This window comes from Dromaius novaehollandiae, chromosome 2 (genome assembly GCF_036370855.1).
Source record: "Dromaius novaehollandiae isolate bDroNov1 chromosome 2, bDroNov1.hap1, whole genome shotgun sequence".
In the NCBI taxonomy this organism is placed as follows: Eukaryota; Metazoa; Chordata; class Aves; order Casuariiformes; family Dromaiidae; genus Dromaius; species Dromaius novaehollandiae.
The window spans coordinates 102,089,420-102,116,106 of NC_088099.1; the positions used below are offsets into that span (position 1 = coordinate 102,089,420).

Below are 26,687 nucleotides of genomic sequence, written 5' to 3' on the forward strand. Positions count from 1 at the left end.
CGAAAACCACTAAAATAGTCCAAGGCTGCTTCTGACTCTAAGACCAATTATGGTAGCTAGCCCAAAGGCTGCTTTGTCTTCTAAAAGCCCTCTATTAACCATTACATTGGCAGGAAAGCTAACATGTGGCATTCTCCAGACATATCCTATTTTGCTAGACTAGCAAAACTAAGTCTTAAACTGGACAAGACTTTTGTTACTTAGGAAAGGGTGAATTTCATTCTTGACAAGGAACTGCCAGTTACCATGAGAACATCTTAAGTCCCAGTTCTCATCCCACGTATTGTTTCTTGGGTACATTCATTCTTGTTTTCTCTACAAAATTCTGGTTACTTGGGATTTTTTAGATGCAACTCTCAACCAAAGATAGAGGTAGGTTTCAGTTTGCACCACAAAAAACTCAGCACATATAGTCGTTGAGTCAATGCCATAATTTGCATTGTGCCCATTCTTGCTCTCACTCAAGTCAGTAAGAAGCTAGAGAGGCTGGAGTACTGAGTTTATAGGCATTATTAGCAAAGATTGTAAAGCTCTTTGGAATTTATGGGAGTGTAAGATGTCATGAATATGTAAGGTCTTATCCCAGTGTGAAAAGCAGCAGAGTGGAAGAAAAGTAAGAATATTTATAGGAATTACTGAGTGACATTTTGTGGCATATTTTACTGAAGAGATCACTGTCTTTCACTCTGGTCTTAAAATCTATCATATATAATAACAGTCTCTCCTTCTCTCTCTTCCTCCGTGTATATATGTGGCACACACATATAGTGCCTGCATTCTCCATGTATGCAAAAAACATGTACAAAATTTGAGACTATAAAAATTAATTATAGGTTAAATAATACTAATTTTCAGACAGAGAGGAATTACCACTTAGATCAGATCAGTAACCTTTTGTTTCAGCAATACCCAGCTACTCATGAGTGAGTGTTCTTCTGCATAAAATGTATTCACTTTCTTTCCTTTGAATAAATCCATTTGTGCACAACTTCAGAGTGTTTAGCCTTAAGTATTTTAGAAAATCTTCATGATAGTCAGTAAAGAAAGTTCAAACCCTTGTCTATGAAAATAAAGTAGCGTTTGCCTGGCTGGAATATTTTCGAAATTCCACAGTCAACTGGCAATACTGTATTTAGGGAAATTTCCTGATCTTTGCTTGTTGGGACTGATACAAAACTCACTGATGTGAGTGAAAAGATTTCCACTAACTTCAGTGAGCTCTGGATCAAGCTTCTGGTCTAGGCGACAGAACACTGCAGTGCACTTCAACAGAAACGGTAACCCTAACAGTTTTCTTTCCCCCTGCACATATCCAAAAAGCAATTTAACGCACCAGCAGCAGTTGCCTATTAATCAGGCTAGAAAAAAGGTAGCCTGGGAGGATGGGTTTAAAAGGGGAATGTGGTGCTATTATGTACTGCTTGCAAAGTAAACAAGCAACATCAGTATAGTCATTTCCTAATTACGAGCTGTTTCATAAACTGTAAATGCTAACATGGGAGAGGTAAATCATAGCAATTTAATTAATAAAACACTTTAGACAATTAAATCCATATGTGCATGTCCTGGGGCACAACATCAATAATAGAAGCTTGCAGGCATATTTTGGAAATTTTATGCAATCATTTGCAGATCTTGTAGTCAATAATTGGTACAAACTGTTTTAACTCTTCCTTGCCTAATCTGGAAAAGGGAAAAGAATTTTTAATTACTATTAATATTACTGATTGCATTACTGTTATTATATTGCTCATTTTTCCATGTTGTGCATATTTTAAAATTGTTTCTGTACTGCCTCTGAGAAAAATCCCTGCTTTCTTCCTTACAGATATTTGAGCTCTATAAGCAGTGTAATGAATGAAACTCATCCTACAAAGCAGGTAGATTTGTTTTGCTGATCCACAGAGCTAGACTAAAATTTGCAGCTACACTAGAACTTAAGGCTCTGAAGTCTGAGTGCAGTTTCTGAAGAATGGGGCTTGAGCTCTAAAGTCACTAAGATCCATGCTAAAGCTACCTGAAAAGATGTTGGAGACCCTACGCACAGAGCTGACTGGTGGCTTTTGACAGTTCCACGTAGACATATGATGCATGCATGGAGAGGCTACCTCATGTGTGCAGTGAGCAAGTCAGACTTGTGCCATAGCTGTTATTTCTGACACATTGCAAACCAGGCTGCCAGCTATCCAGAAAAGCAATGTGTAACCATAACCAAAACAGTGCAGGAAGACCTGGGTCCTACCCAGTTTTCCTGTGGGATATGGAGTTTGACAGTATAATGTAGACATCTATTATTTGGGACATCCAGCAACCTATAGTGCCTGTTAAGCTGTGGGAACCCATTTGACTATAACGGCAGTTACATATCCTGTAAACTGGCCACGCTCAATTCTCCTACAGGCCAACTGCTAGAAATACCTAAGCCTAGCATTTCTCAAATGTCAGAACGTCTCCCCAGAGGTAGCTCCAGGATGAAGAAGCTGGCTCTAGCTGAAGCCAGGCAACAGTCTCAGTCCACTCCTCCCAGCAATAAACAACTCCCACACATCAAGAAAGTGCTGGGGTTTCCTAAGGCTCATTAAGCTCATTAAAAAGGAAACAGCACCAGTTTCTGAAAGTGCTTCTTCCACCCTCAAGCTGATGGGAGAATATTCTCCCATCCTCCTAGCTGAGGGTCTGGCCACTGGCACTTGGGTAACTGAGGCGCTTCACCTCTGAGTGTATAAAATGTGATGGGGCTGAAGCTGGCACAGAACGAAGCTGTGACTTTTCAGGATTCAGTCCAGCCTTCTGTGAGCACTTCAGGACAATGATCACACCCCACCACTGGCTCCCAGCCCATTTCCAATGTCCACGTAAAGCTTTGTTCTTACATTTTGAAGCAATAATGAACCCAGCGCTGGCATCATCAAAGTCATGGTATGATCTTTGAACCACTATAACTGCAAGTCCTCTGGGACCATGTATATCAGAAGACTTTTAAAGCAATTAATGGATTCAGCCCCATTTGCATCAAAGTTCCAGTTCTGATTTATGCACTGCCATGATAGCTGTGCTCCTTTGGGACAAGGCAGTTCACAAAGCTTATATGCTACAGAAGTAGCATATAAGAGCTGGGGACATCTTCAGTTAAGGAGATCCTACAATTGGACAGTCTTCCAAAGGAGATCAAACAAATGGCAAGTCTTCAGGGAAAACAGCCAAGCCACCTGAGAAACATTTTCACTCTGAGTCATACATGTGGTTTGAACCCCTCAACCTTTAATGTCTACCCACTCTGCCCACTTCCCAAAAACTGGAGAAGATACTCACTCCCCAAAAGGGAAGACTTACCAAAGACTTAATGAAATGTGTTAGGGGCTTCACGATTTCTATTGCTTTCATGTGAAAAGCAATCAGTGATGATTTAAAATTGTTGAATAGAGAAGTAGGTAGATTAATTAGCTGATAAACTGATTCTAATGTTTACTTATAAAAATACCATGGGGAAACATCCCTTCTCTCTTTGAGAGCAAACTACCACTGGCCTTTCCTCAGTTGCTCAGATGAAAATGGTGGTATCCTTTGTCTGCCTCTTCAAGCCTCAGTCTGAATATGCCAGGAATTAAGTGAAAAGCATATGCTATCCACTTTTAGGATGTATGAGGGTTTGTGATACAGTCTTTCTTAACTTCCCATGAATTTTTGTTATCTCAAGTTATGTGAGGAATTGCTATTACCTTTCACATAATACAAGATCAAGGGATTAAACATTTGTCCCTCCTCCTGATATTTAGGGATAGCGTTTCCACTGCCTATTGTTATTTGCAGGATCAGGATTTAAATCCGCAGAGTATTTTGAGGGTTTCTAAGAGAGTAAGGTAAATATGAGTCACTTATTATTACTGACAGTGATGCTAAAATCTTTACCTTCTGTGGTAGGGAGAGAAAAAATCAGGAGCCTTCTAGAAATGTGGTTTACAGACAGAGATTTTAAAATTGCTTTGTTCCGTTGAAAATCATTGTAAATTGAAGCTTAGCTTTTTTCAAGTTCCTTTTTAATTATTATTATTCAGATATTTGGTAATTCAACACAGTATACCATGGTGGTTTTATTTTAAACTGTGCAGACACTTGTAGCATGAAATTCTAACATGAGAGATGTTGGCTGTAACTATGTTGGCTATTATCAAGTAAATTGCCAATATATAATAATGAGTGTTTGCTTTTTATTCTTATTTATAATTATTTTTTCTACCCAGTAGAACACAATAAAACTCTTGGTTCATGTGCTTTGTCACAGCATGGGGTGATATCAAAATGAATAATGCTGAGGTGGTTACTGGCAAAGCATTATGGAGAATAAACTCATGTGAGAACATTTATATGTAAATCCTGCTCCAGTCAGGATGTTAAGCAATTTCACAGTCATACTGCACTGCCTTGCTACCCAGTTGAAGGACTTTCTTCTATTGTACTGTGCTGATTCCTGATATGAACTGGCCTGCTTCCACTGATGAGAGGTGAGCAAATGCCCTCACTATGTTTAAAGGCCCACCATCCAGCCATGCTAGCAAGTGTTACTTCTGATAATGCTGCTGCTCACCTTTGCACCCTGAGCTCTAAGATTGTCTCAATATGAGATATATTTTCCCATATGTGGTTCAGTGGCTCAATATTTCTTTACGGTAGAAAATCTTAATTGGAAGGGCAAAACAAGCATGCAGTATTCAGAACTGGCACTGCTGTTGCTTAGCTTCTTTCTCCAGTTTGGCGCTGTGAGAGAGATGAGATGTCACCTCCTGTGGCAAAAGTTAAGAGAGTCACAGAAGACCGTCCTCATGAAGGGCCTGAAACTAATATGAGTAAGGGGTTTGTTATTCCAGGTAAATTGTGAATATCACACCTAGCATGATCAGCTGGTATGTTCAGCCCATAGAGCCTCATCCCAAGTCTGCTGGAACCAGCGGAAAAGCAATGTTAGAACCTACCATATTTCTCACCATTTGTGCTAAAGGGTTTGGTTGCAAACTTATTTGGCTTCACCTGTATGATATCAGATTTTAACTATCTGTTCGCATTATTGCAAAGATTAACATCTTGTTTCTGATAATGTATTTTTGTTTCTTTGACCAACATTATAGGCATCTGCAAGAGTCATTAGTCACAAGGCAGAAAAATGCTCACTGTGTACCAGGTAAGTTCTGTGGGCTTCAGAGAAAGAGTAAACCATGCAACAATATTGGTTTGTCTAAAGATTTTTTGTAATATTGTTTAAATTTGTCTCAAGCTGAATCCTGTTTTCTATGCTTTTAGAATTACCCTTCCTTTCTAAATGAGTAAATAACTCACTAAAAACCTTATTTACTTAGAATTTTATATCTAGACATTCTCTCAGAATGTGCTTAAGTCTTACATTTATACTGTAATTATAAATTGTTTCATCAATAAAATGTGTCGCTACTTGTTTCAACTGTTTCTTTATTGTGAGCCAGTGCCAATTTGAATTTTAAAGGTTGTGGTATTCTACAAAAATTAGAGTTAAGATTAGCAGAGGTTCTACTTTTAGTTTAAGTCTACAAACAGTGTTACGGAATCAGTGGAATCATTTCCATGCTTAATGGTAAGACGATTGAGGATTGGAAGATTGTAATGGAGACTGTTCTGATAAAGAAAAAGAAAGTACTCTCAGTGTAAGCCTTTTTTTCTTTTTAGAATTTTTGTTAAAGGATTTCCTACATATTTTAGTGGAATGAAGTAGAAATTACTCTAAGATTCAATATTGAATTATTTAAACTACTTTCTATAGATTGGTGTAAGAATTTTCTAAAGACAAAAGATTTTAATTTTTATCAGTTCCACTCTGCTTTTTCAGAGGACAAGTCTCTTTTGTGGAAACAATGCACTCATTTCAAAACAAATGTAGATATATCTGGAATGAAAAAGTGTTTTTCAATTTGAAATTCAATTGTACTCACATTTGCAATTAAACAGATAGCTATTTTACCAGTTTTGTGGAGCAAGATGTATATATCTAGGCTGGATGTATTTTTTTATTTTCTTAATTGTTCCTGCCGATTTCTGATTATCAACACTGTAGACTCACTGTATACATGGACTTTGATCTCTCTGGTAGTGTGTGGTCTTGTGCAGTTGTATTTAAGTGCTGAAGAGATGTTCTAAAGCCCCAAAACAATTCATAGAAGGTTATTAAACAGACACTGTTATGCTCAATCAGTTTCATAAATACATTAGACTATGGGGTTTTTTTTGGTACAACCCATTAGTGCATTTGTGGGTTAGATTTTTTTTGAGTTTGATTTCTAGCAGAAAGCCATCCTGCATGATTTAAATCAGTGATAGGAAGCAGTAAAACACAGGGTTTAATGTGAGATGTGGATTACAACATGCTGTTGCCAAGGTGCCACATTGCTATATAGCTAAAAAATGATGGGAACAACTGGGAGGTTCTTAAACACGAATGATGTACATCATTTTATCATGCAGGAACCTGCCTTCACATTATCCAGAAAACACACCCATAAACACCATACAGTTACTGAGCAAAAGCATCATGGCCATGGGTGACTGTAGGAGGAAGGGCAGAACACATAAGGCAGCCTTCCCTCAGGCCCTGGAGCAATTATAATGATGCAGAATCAAAAGCAGGCGATTAGATGCTACTTTAGGTGTGGAATGTTGTCTTTCCAAAACACATTCCTTCCTGTCATCACCAGACTGATGTATGATGTTAGGTAGGCTGAGTATTTCTGTGGGGTCCATCAGGAAACAGAGACATCTACTAGTGGAACGTCATCATCATCATCATCATCATAATTACAACAACAACAACAATAATAATAATCCCTCACTGTCATACAGATTTAGGGAACACTGGAAATGTTTAACACATATACTCAAAGATGAGAAATGTGGTTTTTTTCAAGGAATAAATCATGCTGTTGTTACTAGAGCGGGAAAGGGATACAAATACAAACAGCTGCCTCATATGTGCAAAAGTGAACACCATTGAAAATTAGACATGGCCAAGTTTTCACTGTAAGAACAGGGGTTTTTTTCAAAAATATTATTTATATCCATGAAAGCCCTCTTACTGACTGTCAGAATTCAGTGCTTTTCTCTCTTCACTGCATTTTTGGTAATAATAAAAATATATGTTCAGAATATTGTACCAGCACATGGCCCTTTTTTGGGTAATAATAGCTACATGGTTTTAGATATCTCCCCAGTAAATTATAATTTAATTTTCAGCTATTTAAAGGTCACTCTGAATAATATATATGCTGCTTAATAATCAGTTAAAATAATGGCACCTTTCAGGAGTGTAGGCTAATAGCACTATTGCCTTTGTGCAGGCCTTTGCTGTTTTCATTTGTTGTGTGACCGGTGAAGCAAGAGAGAAGTTCACCTCATATGCCCGAGCCAGATCTTCAGTCTCTCTTCCTCTTTTTAATGGGAGGAACAAAAACCTTTTTGCAATCAGCAGTAATCTCTCCAAAGGTCTTTTAATTTAAAAAGTCATAAGTGTTAATTAGCTATTATTAAGTGCCCCCTGTATAAATTAACGTGATTGATGAAAAAATTAAGGGTAATGAAAAATGTAGCAATGCATGTATTTTTAAGAGACTATATTAAAGATGAAAGTCCCCAAAGACAGAAACTAAGGCCTGCTGCACCCGTGCCCTGCCTTTATTAGTATTAATAATAAAAAATGTATGGATATATAGCTCAGGAATGCACATGGACACTTTGGATATACCAGTTTTAATATATTTCTCACTTCTTTATGCTATGAATACCTTTTTGTGACAGAGACTTATTCCAGTGTGGCATAATTTGTCCAATTTATTTTTGCTTTGCAGACCAAAAGGAGGTCCTTTGAAAATGGAAACTGGGATCCAGAGGTAGAGAACTGAACGAACCAAAGGACTTTTTTTCTTGTTATTTTTATACAAACTGTGGTAGGCCACTACCACAGTTTACAAAATCTATTCTCATTTTAACTGTTGGCAGAATTAAAAACAAAGTAAAAATAAGAGAAATATTTGTTTCCAAACAAGGACGATTTTCTTCTGTGCATAAACAGTTTTTAACTGTTCCTTATTCTGCAAACTGTTTGCCTCCATGAGCCTGACTGGATGACCGTTAGTTTTAATTGCATTTCACAAAGAATAGCCTGGAAGATTAGGCCACAGTGATTGCACATCAAGAGATGTCCCTCAAGTGGGAAATGTTTGATTAAGTAATACAGGATCTGATTGGTTTATTTGCCTTCTCACCTGCCCAAAATGTTACCTGCACCATATATTTGCTAATTTACTTGAATTGTTGTTGTATATAAAGGACTTAATTGAAATCGAAATCCTTATGTGATATACACAATATTAAAATCCATTAAGAATTAGTTCCCACTACAAAGTAGGCTGGTGACACAAAGAGAAGGACTAGGAGAAATTGAGTGTTATCATTCTCGTATGACATAAATGCAAGAAACCTCTCAAAAAGCCAGTAATTTAACCCTACCCTCCAGGACCCCACTAAGGTCTTTCAGCAGCAGGCAGTTTCCTGATGAGCAGATGTAACAAAGCCTGGTTGCCTATCACATTGTGTCATGTTGTGCAACATTTCCTGTTGTTCCCATCTCCTTTTGCTTGGCCTGCAGGCTGGAAAAGAATCTACATTTTCTGTGGCAAGTTTGAAACCATGGGGTGCAGACATGGGGTCAGTACCATCTATGCTGATTGACAAGCTGCTTAGTGTCTGTTGGCTCTGGGCTAGCCTATAAATCATTCATCTTCTCAACAGAATGTAGTCCAAAAAAATGGCTTCAGAGGATTCATGAAGTCTTCTTCCCTCCTCTCAACCCCAACCCCCAGGCAAATATTACGTAGAACTAGCATAGGAGTATCTCTATGTATATATCTGCCAAATATATCTGAAACTGGCCGTGATTCAGCAGTTACTAGATAGTGACCAACAGCGCAAAGCTTAAAAGCCTTGTTTCCTTATTTTCCGTATTTTTCTTCTTCTTTCTTCCTCTGTAGCTTCTTTATCCCAGTGCCTTGGTGCTGTTCTATATCTTGTTTACTAAACTGAATGGGAGTTGAACTGCATTCTTGTATATAGTCTGTGAGCCCTGAAAGTCCACGCTAATTTGTGGACTATATTTTAATAATTTAGAAGCTAATATTTTAGAAGCCAGTAGAACTCACAGCAATGGAATACTTAACAGGTGACACCTAGCATTAAACTTGTTCAGCGCCTTCCGGTAGGAAAACTTTTTGTTTTATTCGTTCATCACCTTGCTAGAAATTAACTATTTGGAGTGAAATTGAAATTTTCCAGGGCAAGCATCTGGGTCTCACTGACTTTTTAAAAGCAAAAATGGCTAGACATTTCTGAGGGAAGATATGCTTTTCTGATTCTAATAAAATAATCTTGCAGTTTACTTTTTTGATAAGATGACCAACATTTTATGCTCTAGTGCAAAAGTTTGAAAATGGGGAGGATATGCTAGCTATATGCCTTTAGCACAAATTTGATCAAATCTTAAATCTCTATAAACCTTCTGCAAAGTCTGCTGTCAAGAATTTGAAAGATTTTGGCAGCTGAAGTCTCTGAAGAGTCTGACTGCATTACGTCAGCCTATACACTGACCAAGATGTACATGCACTGCTCCCAGAGAGCAGTGCATGCTCTAGTGAAAAGCAGGGCAAAGAATTCTGCCAACATGCCGGCAAAAGAAAGAAGACCAAAGGAACAGCTATACTGAGTCAGATCCAAAGTTCATCTAACCAATAAGCTACTTCTGACAGCAACAAGTAGTGGGTACACAGGGAAAAGTAAGAATAAATAAATATAAAATAATAGTACCCCTGAATAGCCTTCCAGGCCCCCAAAATCTGGAAGTCTGGGGCATCCAGACTCAGAAGTGGTTTCTGGGCATGAAATCCTCAGAGGATTTCTCCTTGAGCTTGTCAAGTTTTTGAATCCATGTAAACTGCAAGCTTCCACAACATCCTATGGCAAGAAGTTCTATGAAAAAAAAAAAAACCTTTCCTTTGTTTTGAGCTTGCCATCTGCCAGATTCCTTTGATACCCTCTGAAGGTTGGAGGGGCTCTCAGAAGGCCATCTAGACCAATGTCCTCAAAGGTTGTGCCAGGTTAGTCAGGGCTTTATCCAGCCTGGTTTTGAAAACCTCCAAGGAAAGAGATTGTGAAACCTTTTGGGCAACTTTTTTCACTGCTTGGCTGTCCTCATGGGGAAAGCATTTTTGCTGAGGAGCAGCAAGAGTGGGACAGCTCCATAAGGACCAATGAGACAAGAGCCGAGGGTGAACACAGCACTGGCAATGCCCTCACTGAGCTGGGTGTAGTCTCACAGGGTGAGAGAGTGAGGTGGGAAGAGCAGGGTGGTGATAATCAGCTCCATTTACAGTCCCAGACAAGCTGACCGAGGTCATGAGTTAGGTTCGGGGTCCATCCAGAGGATTCAGTGAGGAGCAGCAGGAGACTGGGCCAGAGATGGGACTGGAGTCAAGGCTACTAATGTAGGTCCAAGGTTCATCCAGGTGACAGGGCCAGAGATAGGACTGGAGACAGGTACACCTATGATGTAGTTCAGGTAGGGACTGGGTATCTTGGCTTGAGCTTAAATGGCGCTCCTGGACCAATGAGCTTGGACTTGATTCAGTTGCCCTCACAGTGGCTTCTAGCGCCACCTGAGATGTCCTGTTGTACATATCACGTGGCTGCCATGCCAAAAGGGTATGGCAAGTTCTGTGTTGTATCTGTTAGCAATGTGTGAATGTGTTGGATATTCAAAGTTGTCTCAACTGCTGCTTGATGCCTACATGTGGGCAATTGAACTAGGCTCTTAATATTCCCTATATGGATCTTCCATCACATTGCTTATTGTTGTGTCCTCTTCTGGAGACCCTCCAGTTCCGTTGTATACTTTTGAAAGTAGAGACCAGAATTGCACACAGTATTCAAGATACAAACCTGCAAGGCTATACTGACATTTTCTGGTTTCATGTCTAGTTCTTACTAGTGCTAACATTTGGGTTATTTCTTTGACCATTTGGGAATTCTTGTTTTTTTTCATGAAAACACTGATTTTATAATCACAAGATCTTGTTCCTGAGCAATAATAAACAGCTCAGAGCCCATTATTTTATATACGCAGCTCAGAGCCCATTATTTTATATATGCATGTAGTATTGGGTTGCGTTTTTTCCCCCACATGCCAGTTACATGTGTTTACATTGAATTTTCTCCCCCCTTTAGAAGAACATGATTATGCTTTTAGTTTTAATTCTGCACAGGCCATCTTGATTTGAGTATTTTTTAATTCCAGAGCACTTCATTCCATACCCTTAACTTTTAACATTGGTTTGTTTCACCTGATATGTACCTCAGCCTTGTATGTACACTGCGTGCTTTTTTTTGAATCGCTTTTGTTGTGCATAAGCAAAATACACTACAGTTAGCAATTCACATCTTACACTCTCTTCAATAATTTATTTTCTTTGAAAACTTTATTGCTTATGGCACAGTGCAAAATGAATAGAAATACTTAATTACAATACTAGCTACTCTTAAAAAATACACTGAGAACCACTTAAACAGAACTTGAACCTAGTGAAAACCCACCAGATGAACATCATCTGTTGTTATTTCAATTCACGATAATATATGTGAGATGTGTGAAAAATTCAGTTATAGCAGATCGCTGCTTCTGAGATGAAAGGTACTTACATAGAGGCATAGAATAATTTAGGATGGAAGAGTTTTCTGCGAGTCACATGGCTCAACGCCCAGTGCAAAGCAGGTCCAACTAGATCTGCTCAGAGCCTTGGCCAAGCAAGTTTGGAATATCTCCAAGGATGGAGAGGGTACAATCTCCCTGGCAACCTGTTCCAGCATTTGTCTTCTCTTATTGTGAAAAACTGCTTCCTAAAACCTAATCAGAATTTTCCTTGTTGCAACTTGGGCCCATGATCTTTTCACTATGTACCTTCGAAAACAGACTGGCTCCACCTTCTCTGTAGCCTTTCAGATAGTGGAGGATGGCAATAATATCCACCCCCTCCCCCTTCCCAAAACCTTCTCTTTCCAAGCCCAAGTTCCCTTAACCTCTCATCAATATGTCTCATGTGCTTCTGCTGCCGACCATCCTGTTGGCCCTCCATTGGACTTGTGTCAGTATATCAATGTCTTTCTTGTACTGCAAAGCCCAAAACCAGGCACAGTGCTTAAGATGCAGTCTCATGGATAATTACAGGGCCATGTTCCTTATTTAAAGTACCTCAGAGTAGTGTCACAGTGCCCCTAGACCCCTACGCAAAGGTTTCATGCTTGTTCTCAATATACTGGCATGGGGTAAGAGCACTGGGAAAGAGGCAGTCGCTCACCAGTAGAAGCAACACTGGAAGCTGGTTTCCAAGGATACAGTGGGCCTTCATTCTCATCCTCATCTGGTATTAACCAACCCAGCTGCATTTAAGGCAGTGGAAATATGCTAATTTATATAAGCTGAGAAGATGACTTGCTGCACAGGCCAGAGGAGCACAGCATAGGACTCCAGGCACAGGAGCCTTGTAATGTAGCTCCATTGTTTATTCTCAGTCATTACAGAACAGAGTAAATCCTAGTTAATTTGCTTTTAAATGTATCCATTAGAACAGTATTCTGTGAAGAGCTAACATCTCTATTGGCTTGATCTAAAGTCCATTACGTCATCAGAAAGTTCTCCAGCGATCTCACTGGACTACATTTGATGTTTTGTAAAACATACACTCAATTAACAGGTACAGTTATTCTCTACAGTCTGCAGCACAAGGAATAAATATGGCACAGATCTTGTATCTCTCACCTGGATGGAATCTCTCTATTAAAGACCAAAGCTTTTTAGCTCCTAGTTTATCATGAACAACAACAATAACAAAACACAAACCTAACATTTACAAATTAAAAAAGGATTTTGTGGCTGAAAAATTATATAAGTATCTATTCACTTCAGTAAAATTAATGAATGTTTTTAATTTCAGATGGTCACACTCAGTAAAAGAATACCTTGGGATTCTGTTCAAACGCGTACAAAAAAATCTGAAAATTTTTTACTGCTTCTATACCATAAATCATTCCTCCATAATAATGCCTTCCTGACCAAGCACACTAATCAAATCTCTTCCTTGTCATTGGAATTATTACATTTTAACAAGCACAGGATTTAATCATCAGTGCAAGCTTTTCATGCATTTGCTTCGTTCAGGCCTTGACAGCAAACCTTTACTTGTGAGTTGTCCTTACAGTGGTAGTTTGATTACCATTGGGATTACTCATGTGAGTAATACTTTTCTGTTTCAGGCCTTTAATTAGCTGAATTTTTTCAGAGATATTTCTATATACTACATTTTCTCTGTGCAGTAACCATGATATCCTTCCTCCCTCACGTTAATGATTTGGGCAGGTATGTATTTGTCTAACGTATCAATCACTTTCTCACTTTCTACCCATCTAAAGTCTTTCTGATTGCTTCTCATGAATTTTAAGAAGCTTCTCTGGTAGAAAAGACCTTGGTATCTCTATTATGAGTCACATAGGATTTGGTGGCCTCTGCTAGGTTACCTGGGCTTTTTTATTTTATTATTATGATCCAAATTCCAAACATGGTTCTGTGTAGACTGTTCTTCCCACTGATTTCAAGAGAAGTCCATGCAAGTATTCTGGTCTACCTATGTGATGGGACTGAGATTAATATTGCCTGGGATTTAGTCAGCTGGGTTTTATATTACTTCTCTTTGCAAACAGCTAGAGGGATTTAAGATGCTACCATCCCCCAGCTGTTTATTATTCTAGAGATGACTGCTCCCACAACAGAGCCAGAAGACATGCTCACCTTACAGCTGCTTTTCCGCAAAGATTAGTAGTTTAGTTCAGTGGGCTTTGCAGGAAAGCGGCTGAGCCAGCCACATGAAATCCTACTTACTCTTTGTGATAATAGTAATATCTGGCAGCAGGTTGAAACGGACAGTTGGGGAGGTAATTTCTTAAGTTCAGCTAGATAAGTCAGGGCTTACCTGTCATCATGCTTGAGTTAGGTGGCTAGAATGGCAGCTGAAAGAAAAAAGTTTGGCACAGAAATTCCCACTGTGCTCTCAGTTGTTTCTCATTGACCGACCCCCATGGTAGATCTGATGGTCCATTTTACAACAGGTTCTGATATACGATGAAGATTCTGCGTTCTCAGGCCTACTCAGGACCCATTCTCCATTCTTCATCTTCAGGGAGAATGAAGGGAACACCCATTTTGTTTGCCTTGTACAGGATTTAATTTATATTCAAATGTTATTCACAGTTTCAAATCCAAAACTTTCAAAACCTTTTCAGTTTGGAGAGAGGGAAAAAGAGGTCTAAGTTTATAGGACCCTGTGGGTTTTTATCTGTTGGATCAAGTTTCGGAAAGGGCTTCTTTTTCCAGGTCTGACTCAAACAGCTCCTCAGAGGATTTATTTTTCAATAGGGTTACGGCCAAAAGGCAGAAATTTCTCAAGAAAACCTTGAGATCATGTAATTCAAATTTGCTCTTGGCTCATTTCTATATTGCCTGCCAGGTTTCATCTGCTTGATGGAGAAAAGGCTACACAATTTCTGTAGTTGTACAGATCCCACAAATAGAAAGCAGAGTGTAAACTCTTATTGTGACATGAAAGGCAAAGAAAACAAGGGAAAAAGGTACTGTAAATGAGGATTTTCAGAATTGTACTCAAATTCTAGACAATGAAAGGACAATAAATATGTAATTAAATTAATTTTCCAATGCATCTATTTCAATTTTACTACTATCATTGTTCCAAGTGAACATTTAAAGCCATCTCAAGCAGACTGGTCAGTCCCTACCCTCAGATCAGAAACAACTTCATCAAATTCCAAATCTGCCCTTGGGTATTGCAGACCATATGGGAAACAAGATAATTGAATGTTCTGAGAACCTTAGAAGCTGATTCAAGCAACTGCCCTAGATAATAATGATAGGTGAAATGAGGAGTTTTAGCCTTAACTCTGAATATCCTGGGTTTTGCATTCATTCAGGGGATACTTTGCTAGATGAGTGTGGTCTTGGGAATGGAGAGGGCAGTCTTAACAAATATTACGGGTCCTGTGACATTAAAAAATTCCCACTGGCTTCGATCAATCAAGAACTGCCTCTTTATAAGCATCCTCAGTGGCACTACTAAAGGGGCTCCTTCTCCTCCTGTAAAGAAACACTGAATACCAGAAAGACACAGAAGCAAGGACATTCAGTATTTTACTCTTTCTATTATTTCTATTTCACCTAGGCACATCCTTCTACTGTTATTCACAATTATATCATCATATAGCACAGAGTTACATTCCTAAAACAGAAAATACTAGTGTGATATCTGTGTCCAGATATAGAGAGTCCCTAGTGACTCTTTCAGACTCCTCCCAGAAATTCCTGAGACAATGCTACGTTCTCTCCTCTGTAGGACTTCTCATAAGGCATCAGAAATCACAGCTGCATGGGGGAAAAGCATTGACAACTGTTTGGGAGAGGACAAAAGCAGAGCAAACCCCGCTTGCACAGAAAGCTCCTCCCTGTCAATAAAGAGGTTTTACAGCAAAAACATTTTATTTTATTTTGTTTTTAATCTGTTGCTATCAAGTCCTAGCTGTCTTCAGGAAAAGAATGAATTTGACAGTTTTGTGTTGACTCTTACATTTCCCATTACTGACTCTTTTCATCACTGTCCTGAAGCAAAAATAAATTTCCCTTTTTAAGCTTTTGATGATAAAAATCTCATCTGTAGCCTCATAAATGATCCTTTATTATCTATATTAATAATGAATAAATGTCTGTTGAATACCCCTGATCCTTTGCATTAATAGTACCAGATGTATTATACATAACCTTTTGATTTAACAGCACAAAGTGTGAAACAAAATTAAACCAGTAAAGGACTGATCTTACTGGAATCACTAAGGTCAGAATTATAAACATTTCTTTCATTTCTGTTTGTAAATTGTCCCATTATGCAGCACCAGTTCCCATCATTTATTTTTGAGAGAAGTACCAGACTAGCTGCAGTGCTAGAAATAGAGCTCATAAATAATATCTTGAATAATTTTTTTAAACATTTCCGGCTCTTCCACTTCTTCCTAATGCCTCCTGATGATCTTAATTAATAGAGCACTACTGCATGATCAGGTCCACTTCCGTTTACTGTGCTATCATTTAAAAATATGTTGCTTGCCTCTTTTTCCATTAGTCCTGCCAGAATCAGGCACAAATTTCATTCAATCATCTTCCAAGATGACAAGTTATTCCTGAACAAGGGGACAAAGCTCCCTTTAGATCATCAGAACTACATCCCATAAGTTTGATTATTTTCCCCAGACATATCTGTTGTCTCTTCTGGTATTATCACTTTCAAATGAGTTGTTGTTTTATTCAGATGAACATAACATCTGAGAATCCAGTCACCTCTAAATCATGATAGCACCCTCCATACACAGTCCCTCCTTCCTTCTGTCTCGCAACATCTATTCCAACTTTCAATGCCTCTGCCAAAAATGAAGTGCCTCTTTCTGTATTAGAAAACAAAATAGTTTATCTTTTTTCAGGGAAAATGAAAGTAGTTCCCATTGAAGTCAAGGGCTATTATTCTAATACTGTGCTGTTTTTAAGTTAGGTATAGCTTTTAAAACAAGTTATGTGATGCTCCTTAGGCTAAAGCACAGAGGTTCTGCACATCCACTTACCTGTGGCAATAACTGTAGCTACAGTGTTATTAGGCCAATTCAAAAAAGCCTAAAAAGCTTAAATTGCCCCTGCAGCACTCTGCATCTAGGATGGACACGCTAACAAAGTCACCTGACAAATATCAGCATAATAAAAAAGCTAGATGGAATATATAGTGGCAGATGGAGGTAGGCAGGCTTAATGCTGCCCAGCTTTTATTCCCAGCTACATGCTACAAAGTTTGCCTAACAACTGTCTTTAGGAATAGTTTTGTAGCTAAATAGCTAGGACCCAGTTTATGCCCAAATACCTAGGACTTTTTTAAAAGCAGTAAAATAATATTCTTCAGTAACAAATTAACTACAAGCAGGATTTAACATCTACTACCTCAATATGTGCACAGAACTAGTAGTTCAGTGACTCTTCATGTTCTATTCAGGACCTTAAGTGGCTGGATATCTCTGCTAATTTAACAATCATGAAAATAATTCAAGATGCGGACATTTAAAATGTAAAATTTAGGCTTTCGAGTCAATATTAGGGTGAGCTGCAGCAGTTCTCTTAGAATTTAAGAGAGAAAACAATTATTTTTGATACAGCAAAAATGCATCAAATATCAGTGATCCAAGATGATGATAAACATTAGAGGGAAAGCATTTCATTTCACAATTACTAAGTTCAACAGCTGGGCAATTTTTGATGCTCCAGCACCAAAACGGCATTCAAGGATGTGTTTTACAATTATATATATTGTAATAAACATTTCATGCAAGCACTATTCTCAGACTAAGTGACTGGTGGAATAACCCTGGAACAATGAACTGCAAGGGTTCTCCAACTTTTCTACAGACAAGTTGTATGTACGTAAGTAACACTTTTCTGGCAGCTTAGTAACCTCTAGGCCTAAAAAATCCTTTTGCTGTCACCTTATAGTTGAATTTGGATTTGCGTGTCACAGTTCAAACCATGCTGGAGACTGTGAGTAAAATCCTAATCCCACTGAAGTTACCAGCAGTTTTGCTGCAATTTCACACAGGTCAGCTGACAGTTTACGAGATCTGCCTACCTGAATGAAAGCCAAATTGACAAATAACAAAAAAGGAAGAAACCATTGAAATAAAAGCAAATTGCAGAGACTGTCTAGTATCAAAAATCAACATTAAAATTTATGGTGTTTGTTATCTACTCAAAGGCAAAAATAAGTACTTCTCTTCACCCAACATCGTATCATTATCATATATCAACTAATTCCATTTGATTCATGACTTACATCCAGAACAGTCATGGCCCTTAGGCAAGATTCACTTTAAAGGCCTAATCCTACAAACACCTGCATACTTAATCACTTTAGTCACATGTGCAAGTGTTTTCTGGCTTGCAGACTCATTTTCAATGCTACAGGCATACAGCTGTCAGGAAATGCGTGTAAGACACAGACAGCCAAGTTCCTGCCTAATCTGTTCTGGAAAGCAGCATGGCAATAGTCTGATACAACATATCATCTCCGAGCATCACTGGGTGAATTCTATTTTAGTTATACTGGTGAAAATCTGGAGAGTAACAGAATTAGATGAATGCATTTATCAAGTGCAGAAATTATTCTGTATGTAAAATCCTGGCTCAGTGAGTTTAATGGGAGTTTTGCTGCTGACTCCAGCTATTACTATTTGTTATAGATAATATATGCGTCTTATTAGTATTTAGCTTAAATCTCCCTGTAATCTCAAACCCTAGACAAATAAGCAAACTTGCAAACATGAAAGAAAGATTTTCTAGTCTATATGGGTAAATAAAGAAGAGTTCAAAAATATACGTAATTCACTTATGCTAAGTTCTGATGGACATTTGTACCAAAAATGAGTATTTTTGGTACATTATCTCTTAACTGCATGACAAACTACTGTATAGTGCAATGTTTCCTTTCTTGTTGAATGATAGCTAGTGCCTCAAACTAAATATGATTGTTCTCTGTGAAACTGAACTACAGCTTCTTAAAGACAGTAATGGCATTTCCTCCTTGTGTTACAATTCTCTCTGTTTCCTGTTGATGAGACCCACAATTTGGATTGCCAGGTTTTGGTAATTCAGCTAGACTGATAGTATTGACAATATTTCTTGCCTTGATCCTTTCCTTTCTCATCATCTCACATGACTGTTCTATGTAATATACACCCCCATATTTGGTTTGCTGCATCTCTGACTTAATTCCATTTCTCTAAAATAACCTGTATTTTCTGTTTAATAGCCAAGCACTTTGCTGATTAAAATCCTTTCAAAGCTGTCGCCTTTTTCCTTCTTAGTTGCTCTGTTTACACTTTTAGTAACATTAGCCTGTGTTGATCTCAATTTGTCACTTTTATTATGACTCTTCCTCATATTGAATGACATCAGCTCTGCAAGGAGTCTTTCTGAAGTCACCTAGAGACATTCTCCAGATTTGCTTCATAAGGATCTCATGATCCACTGCAGAATCATTACTGACAGGTAACAGAATCCTCATTAGCTTTGGATGTTAAAAAAACAAAAGAAGAAAAGTTCTAGTCTAAAACTGTATATCTTTCTTTCCTGTTCATATGCAACTGTGTATTCTGGTTTCAGTTAGAAGCAGAAATACACATGGTGAAGAAGGTGTTTCTGATTCCAGAACCAAGAATACTTGGAATATATTAAACAACCAATATTCTCTGCAGGTAGCCCAAATACTACTATGTTATAAGCACTATAATAACAGTAATAAAAATGAAATGTCAGTTGTTGAGAGAGGCAGAGCTCTAGCTCGGATGTTCTCAACATTGGACAAACTTTAATTCTCAGTGCAGAACCCAATGAAATAGTCATGCATGGGAGATCTACGAGGGAGATTAAGCATATAGCACCAATATAACCACTACAAAAATTCATAGGCTTGCCGCTGATCTGTGAGAACAGCAACACCTCCATACCTGGACTTAAGCAACGGGATGCAGAATTCCCTGACTTATTTTCTATCTCCAAACTTCTTCCCACAGTGCAGCACTGTCAATTAAGTTACAGCAGGCTGGAGCTGCACAATGTAGTCTGTTTTATTCCATCCTTTCCTACCCCTTAGGAACAGAACTGTATTGGCATTTAGCACCGTGGGACACTTTAGACAGCATGCCTTTAATGGTGACTGGTAATAAATGGTGTTAGGCCCTTTTTCTGCTTGTTTCAAGGGACCTAATCCTTTTCCTGCAGAGAACAGCAGATTTTCTGTCTGCACTCTCAAAAATGCAGTAGGTTTCTTAGCCTTCTTGACAGGCCTCACCCTTTCCATTTCTTCTGTCAGCCTGGGATATTATTTTAACCACCTCCAAAGAGGTCATCATGGTAGGAGAAGTGGGGGAAAATGAGGGGAAAAGAGGAGAAGCTGTGAAATAAGTGGGTGTAATAATTGTTCTTTGATGAAGAAAAAGGTAGAAGAAAAATATCCTGGTTCATCAGTAATGCAGGCCCTGCCATCCCCAGATGTTATAGAAGCATCAGAATTGCTCCCTGCAAGAAAAATTGGATTAGTCACAATCTTGTCGACTAATGGGCACACTCTGTGATCTTTAGAGCTTCATTTACTGGGTTAATAGTGCTTTGCCTGAGTTCCTTTGCAATAGGGAGAAAAAAAAAACTGTAAGAAGAAATATTCTGGGTGCAGTCCACAGCCACTGACACGAGTAATATCATATTCATCACAGACAGACCTCGTATCTCATTACTGCTGAAGAGTTTGCCCCCAAGGCATTTGAGCTCAGTCAGGCCAGGCCCCTCATGTGGAACCGTTCAGGTATATTGTGAAATGATTTAATGCGATAATAATGTCCACTTTGTGAGATAGATTATGTTTTTTATAGTGGCTGATGGTTAATGGATGATACATTAGCAAACATCACTAAAACATTATTGAGAAAATGCAGATAAGAGATAGTAACTCCCTCATTCCCCACCCCCCACCCTCTCCCTGATGCATAAGAATGGAAAGCGGAAGAATTTACAGAAAGCAGAAAACTTGACATTTTTGTGAAGCTACCAGCTTGCATAGTCTCCCTCTCGCTTGCTTGTTCTCTAGAGAAGGGGAGAAAAGAGATATTAAAAAATGTTGTAAACACAAACTGAAATATCTCTTCTTAAATCAAATGAGAATCAATGAAAGTGCAAAACTGAACAAATACATTATATGTTGACCCAGTTTATTAGATGAAGCCGTTTACCCTGATTTGATTTATCTGGCAATACACTGCTCAGCTGTGAAATGAGATAAGAAGAGCCTATTCACCTTATTTACAATATTATAGAGACTCCCGCTAGCACCACTATGGTTAAGGATCTGTCAGCAATTCTATTACAAACACTATTTTTTTTAGGGTTTGTAACATGGCTATAGGTTCGTGCTCAGCTAGAACATGGCAATCCAAAACCTATAGATTCAATTAAAATCTCCTATTGAGTTCAGTGGATTTTAGATTAATGCAGCAGACTTTTAAACATGTGAAAATCTCTAGGTAATTTTCTGCATTTTGAAGTCAACAGAATTACCACGATTTACACCAACTGATTAACTGCCCCTTCTATCAAGGTTTACACTTGAAAAGGGTGATTCACACCAAGCAGTTTTATTTTGTTCTTTATTTATTTTTTTGATTTGCCGAGTTGTTTGGCTTATATATATTTCTAAAACCTCTCTTTTCCTTTACACGGGTAGAGGTTAAATCTCCCAAGCAAACTAAATGCAATTGGGAGTAAGTCCCATACACTTTCAATAGGTATTAAACAGCACTTCTGAACTTGCAGTCTAGGTTTAACATTGCTGTGTTTTCTCAAAAACCTTCTGAAATGGTTCCTGGGATGGTTTCCTCTGCAAAAAGCCTTTCCAGTTCAGGCCTTTGTTGTGTTTTGTTTTCATTTAAAGCTGAAGCCTCCAAAGAAAAGTTCAGTTCTGGTTTCCTTCATTTTATTTTCTGAATGTTTTGCAGCTCAAACTGAAAAGAATTTTCTTTTTTGCAAAGAGAAGACTAAACACAATTCCATAGTATTTCTGTAAAGCAAAATCGATATTTATACCAAATGTGCATAGAAATGCGTTTGGTTAAATATTTGAAGTTGAAAATTGTGCATTTTCTCTGTCATATGCATACACACATTGCTAGATTCTTAGTAGGTGTAAATCAGCATAGGTCCATTGACCTTAGCATGGTTAACTGATTTATTGCAGCTGAAGAACTAGTCCACGACATGCATAGCCCGAATCTAATTCATGTCCTAGTGCAGATACCTGGTATGCACACAGCCATTAGGCATTTCAAGACATACAGATGTCATATAAATGTCAGTTTTATGTTTCTATGTTCATAACACTGAATATATAAATTAATATTTTAAATTAAATTCTTGCTATTTCACATTCCTCTTCTAAGAGAGACAAGAAGATGTTTTTGCAAGAAATTTGTTTAAATGACAAAGGAAGGGTTTCACTTTTCATACATATTTTACGTCCCAGCTATCCTCTCCAGTTCAATTCCTTCATTTTTTTTTGGTTGTGCAGAAAGTGGGAAAACTTTAAATGTAACTGAGAAGAAAAAAATAGAGAAGACTACTGAGGTCAAACAGTACAAGATGAAAGCGATGATACAGATGCAAAACGTATTTTATCCATTTCAAAGACAACAGATGGATAATTACCACCAGCTTCGCCTATCTAAAACAATGTATACAAAACAAAGGCATTCCTCCAGTCTAGATTTCTTTTTGCTTTGCACTTGTGTGACTAAAGAGACGGGATCATGACATTTTAAGCAGTTTCCCCTTATTTTTTGACACTAGTTTGACATGCATCAAGCTGTATTGTCAAACAACATAGTTACTGGAAAAAAAATGTTGATTGTTCCTTGCGCGATGGGCATTATAGAGAAACCTGAGGGAAAAAAGTGGAAATTTAAATAGAGGGAGAATATAATAAATAGAAATAGAGGGAAAATATAACGTTCAGGCCTTGAACTTTAGCATGGTCACGAAACGACGACACCGTAGACAGAAGGGTTTCCTGAGCGGTGAGCGGGCGGAAGCCAACCCTGTCCCGCTGCTGGAGCCAGCGGGCAGAGGGGCCGCTGCCCCAAACTGTGTCAATGCCGGCAGCTGCCATGGGGGAGGGGCCGGAGGGGGGGAAACCATCAGGCCGCCGTCTGGCATGGACCTCTGCATGCGGGAGATGGCCCCCAGCCCTTCCCTCAGGCAGCCCAGCACCAGGGAAGGGCCCGGCTCTGGGGCCGACAACCCCTCCCGCCTCGCGGGTGCAGAAGCATCTCCCAGGCCCTGTGGGGAAGGTGGCAGCCTCCCGGGAGAGAGTCGTTTCCCTCTGAGAGCGTGTGGGGGAGCAGTCGCGGCCCTTGGCAGGAGGCAGCCCCGGCCTGGGGCTCGGTGGGGCTGCAGCTCTGCTGTTGGCCAGGTCGGGCTCCTGTCTGATCCCCAGGCCTGGAGGCCACCCCGCAGCTTTGATACTGGGCCGTGGGACCTTGCCCAAATGACTTAGGCCTGGAAATGTCCTCTGACAGTGGTGGGGAAGGAGGAGAGTAAAAGGGATCCAAACTGGATAGCAGGGAGGGAGAAAGAAAGTGCTTTAAAATCGATGGACAAGTGGCACGCAAGGCTCAGCTGCGCTGGGGAATGCAAAGTGTTGAGCCTCTTCTTCCTGCTAAAGGGTGTCTGGATTTGGACTCCTAAGATGAGATCGTTTGGGAGCATAAGGGAGAATTTCTTTTTTTTAAAGTGAGTTTTGGTAGGAAAATGCTTCAGTCTCCGTCTGGGCATGGCCCCACTCAGGGCACCTTGTTGTTCTAGGTGGGACCTGCCGTGGTGGGATCTGCCATGGTGGGACCTGCCTTGGCAGTACCTGCCATCATGGGACCCACCATGGCAGGACATGCTATGGCGGGACCTGCCGAGGTGGGACCTGCTGTGAGGGGACCCGCTGTGGGGGGACCTGCCGTGGGGGGACCTGCCATGGGGGGACCTGCCGTGATGGGACCCGCCGTGGTGGCTCCCGCTGTGGTAGGGCCTGCCATGGGGGGACCTGCTGTGGGGAGACCTGCCATGGATGTCAGCCCTGACACTGGCCATGACCTGGAATCCCTTGTGAACCCATGTTGGTGGGAACGAGGACGTGCAAAGTTTTATTTCCTGTCCTTGACTAATGTCATTCCAACCCAGTAGCATTTCTGTAGTACTCCTTTAACTCTTTTAAATCTGTTTAGATTAACCCATTAAGCTAGATACTCGTGTCAAGCAATGTTTTTTTAAGATACAAAGCTTTCTACAGAAAACACTGGTTCAAGATATTCCTGCCCTGGCCCCTGTCGCTTGTTGGTACTGCCAGATCATGGAGTACTCCCAGGTATGTTACAGTGCTTGTGGGTCAGCACAGTGGAACTGTGTCAGCGAAGTGATACGGCTTTTTAATTTTGGAAGGTTTATTTTAGGCACTATCAGTTCTGGGTCTGAAGGAAAGAGCAAATGATAGAGATGATTATGCCTTAAGCTGGCTTGCTTTTGAAAACTTCATATCATGAAGCTGTAGCCTCAGTTATATCAGATTTTAAAGCTGTGCAAAAGTAGTATGGTTACCTAGCCTATTCAGTGCATCTCATGGCAGCACAAGACAGTGAGTTTCAGTCTGTGGACTGCCAGACTTGTGGATATTCATGATCTTTTAAGAAACTTTTGAGAAGTAACTAAGAAAAGCAAGCCTACTGTGAGTTGGTTTACATGTACATGGCAAGAATCACATGAAGAATTCCCACTGCAATATCTTTAGTTCCGAAATGAAAACAGGTCGAACACAACCAAGCAAAAGCATAAATGGAAAAATCATTTGTTTTATACCAACTGTGCAACATGGAATTTTAAGGCTAAATTCTGTGTTACCCCATAATAAAGGAGTCAGCCTGCTCTGCTGCATATTACTACAGGTATATAATGAAAATAATTGAAAAGCAGTATTGCTAGGTTTATTTGTCTCTCTGTACACAGTGATACCTTAGTGAGCTCCAGCATATTTTTCATTATATTTCCCCATGTGTTCTGTAATAGAATTCTTCTGTAAATGTTAACTGCCTGATTTTGTTGTTTTTTCTAAACAGACTCAAGTTTGACTGCCCAGCTGGTGTTATACCATATGATAATGCTGAATATTACTTGGATCACTTACAAGTATCCTGTAAGTCCATCTTTCCTAATTAGAGGCTGGGAAAATGCCTGGAAGTTCACAGTGGGGGGAGGGTTCTTTCAACCTGAGTTCTGTTTCACTGTTTTGTTGGAATTTATTTAATGTGTTGTCAACTGTCACATAAGAGGGCAGGCAAAAGTTGGAGGAGTTTTCTTCCCTGAAAGTACTGTTGTTCCCAGTTCATGAAGCATTTGCAATGTGCTTTTCTTGTTAGTATGGTTCTTGCTTCCTCCGGCACTACTTAGTTTTTGGCAAATATGCTCAGTTCAGAATTTGAAAGAGCAGTCTGAGTACTGTGTCATGTCCTCTTGGTTTTTAGCATGGCCATGACATAGACAGTGTGGTTTCAAGAATTCACAAATAGCGTATATTTGTATAAGGTTAATACCTTCACCAAACTCTCAGTTGTTCTGATCATTGCACACTCAATTCAGATCTAGGGAATGATTTTATGTAGTAAAGATGACAAATTTCACTCTTTGAACTCAGCTTTCAAACTGCCATTTTCTAGTGTTGGCAAGATTTTACTTTGTTTGCTTACCTAATTGAAGGTTTAGTAGGTCTTGATTGTCCACATTTGTATAACACTGAAACTCAGCATGTAGGTTATCTGTGCTACACAAATGCATCCCTTCTGCTCTGTAGGCCCCAGCACATGGGAACTGTATGCTATACTGAAAAAAATTGTGCAGAACATTGTGATTGTATGCTAAGTTAGAAAATAATCAAAATTTTTTTCCTTGCACTTAGCATCTCATTAACTGTTGCTGCAGTTGTGATGGGTTTGGTGCCTCTGTCTTGCATGAAATGTTCAGAAATAACATGTATAGTGCTTTTATATATTCTGTCCTTTGTTTACACTGCCTACTACAGCTAGAGTCTGACAGAAACACTGCTTGTGTTTGAAACTCTCCCTTGGCCCTGTCAGTACACACCAGAAAAGCTGTACTCAATCTTCACAAATTGTGTGTTAAGCCTACACAGCATATATAAATTAAGGCAAATGTGACTCATCTATGTTACCTTAGTTTGATGCATAGAGACTTAATGGTTGATGAGTTAAGAAAAACAAAATGACTTTTACCGGAGTGGTGGAATTCATATAAGCCAGTTCTTTTCACATTAAATGTTTGTACATACAGAAAATCTGCCATATGAAAACTCACAAATGTGTGGGCTTTTCCTCTCTGGCAGTTCAAATTACCCACTTCAGAGAATGGCAATGGTGACTTGAAAAATACTCAGAATATCTGGAAATTAGACAGACTCTATCTCAAATTAGCCACCTTAAGTGGTAGATACCAAGGACACTGGAAAATGGGCAATTCTTGACTTGTCCTCTCAGTGTAGGCACTGCCAGAGAAAAGCATTTTTGTTTTTTTTCTTCAGACATCATAAGAAGAGCTTTGAAATGAGACAAAGATCTGAGCCAGTGATAGGAAGTAGCAGGCAGGCAGCAGAGGCTAGCAACTGGGGAACAGAGACGGTCTTTAAAGGCAACGAACACTGGCATTCTTCATTGTCAAATATGGACACTGATTCTTGTTAATCTATTCAGTGATACTGTGCTTCATTAATAATTTGAATCAGGCATTTCTAGATTTTGAGGTAGAGTTGGGAATCTGTCTTAGTTTATGATGTAAGAAACTAGTTTTTTACCTCACCCTTCCCATGAAACTACACCATTGATGA

General features: G+C 39.2%; 1 protein-coding gene across 1 annotated transcript in view; it reads left to right on the forward strand.

Moving 5' to 3' along the window:
- Nucleotides 1-8,042, forward strand: part of SLC35B3 (solute carrier family 35 member B3) — a 55,864-nt gene extending 47,822 nt beyond the window's left edge. The window contains exons 17-18 of the transcript XR_010387845.1: nucleotides 1,829-5,176; nucleotides 7,863-8,042. The gene's annotated coding sequence lies outside the window, so the exon portion shown is untranslated. The remainder of the gene's footprint in view (nucleotides 1-1,828; nucleotides 5,177-7,862) is intronic.
- Nucleotides 8,043-26,687: the final 18,645 nt, after the last annotated feature.